The following is a 798-nucleotide window of genomic DNA, read 5'->3' on the forward strand; positions in this document are numbered from 1 at the left end:
TCAGATTTGATGTGAGATTTATTATTGAACATGATTTGATAGGGTATAGGAGAGCACTGTGGAAGCTTTCAGGAATGCAGGGCTCTCCACTTGTCCAGAGGACCACGATTGGGGATATATCTGACACCACAGCCATCAGGAAGGAGCCGCTTTTCGGCAACCATTTCTTCAGATTCATCTGCATTGAACTTGGTGAAGCCCCATTTCTTTGAGATGTGGATCTTCTGGCAACCAGGGAACTTGAACTTGGCTCTGCGTAGAGCCTCAATCACATGTTCCTTGTTCTGCAGCTTGGTTCAGATGGACACGATGACTTGACCAATGTGAACCCTGGCTACTGTGCCCTGGGGCTTCCCAAAGGCACCACGCATACCTGTCTGGAGCCTAGATCGGGGACAGCACTGTGATCAGAGACTTGATTATTCGACTGCCAGAAAATTGTTTCCAAGGTCCCTTGAGGTAACCCATGTAGACAATAGGCTACATACATTACCAAGGAGGCTGCTGTTTGCAGCCATTGCACACCAAAGTCCCCATGGGGAAAGGGACTTAATCGGCTTAACTAGCTGCACTAAATGTTCTATTTATAAGACTTGCCTTAGTCATGTTGTTTGTTCACGGCAGTCAAACCCTAACTAAGACAACCACTGAGCTAAAAATCTGTGAAGTGTTTTTTTGAGAACACAAAGAAGCTATGTTACAGATAAACATCGTGCTCTTGGTAATATCTAAGAAGCATCCAAGTGGTCCTGGTTTCGAAGGCATGAGGGGATCATGGAAAACAGCTGAGGCTGGGCA

At 46.1% G+C, this 798-nt stretch overlaps 1 non-coding gene and 1 pseudogene across 1 annotated transcript; both read right to left on the bottom strand.

Annotated features, from left to right (window-relative positions):
* On the bottom strand, positions 1 to 380 carry LOC148003989 (large ribosomal subunit protein uL16-like; annotated as a pseudogene).
* A 56-nt stretch (positions 381 to 436) lies between these two features.
* Positions 437 to 572, bottom strand: LOC120094444 (small nucleolar RNA SNORA70). Its single transcript, XR_015628291.1, has one exon. It is a non-coding gene; the product is annotated as a small nucleolar RNA SNORA70 (small nucleolar RNA).
* Positions 573 to 798: the final 226 nt, after the last annotated feature.

This window comes from Rattus norvegicus, chromosome 8 (genome assembly GCF_021556685.1).
Source record: "Rattus norvegicus strain SHRSP/BbbUtx chromosome 8, alternate assembly SHRSP_T2T, whole genome shotgun sequence".
Lineage (NCBI taxonomy): Eukaryota > Metazoa > Chordata > Mammalia > Rodentia > Muridae > Rattus > Rattus norvegicus.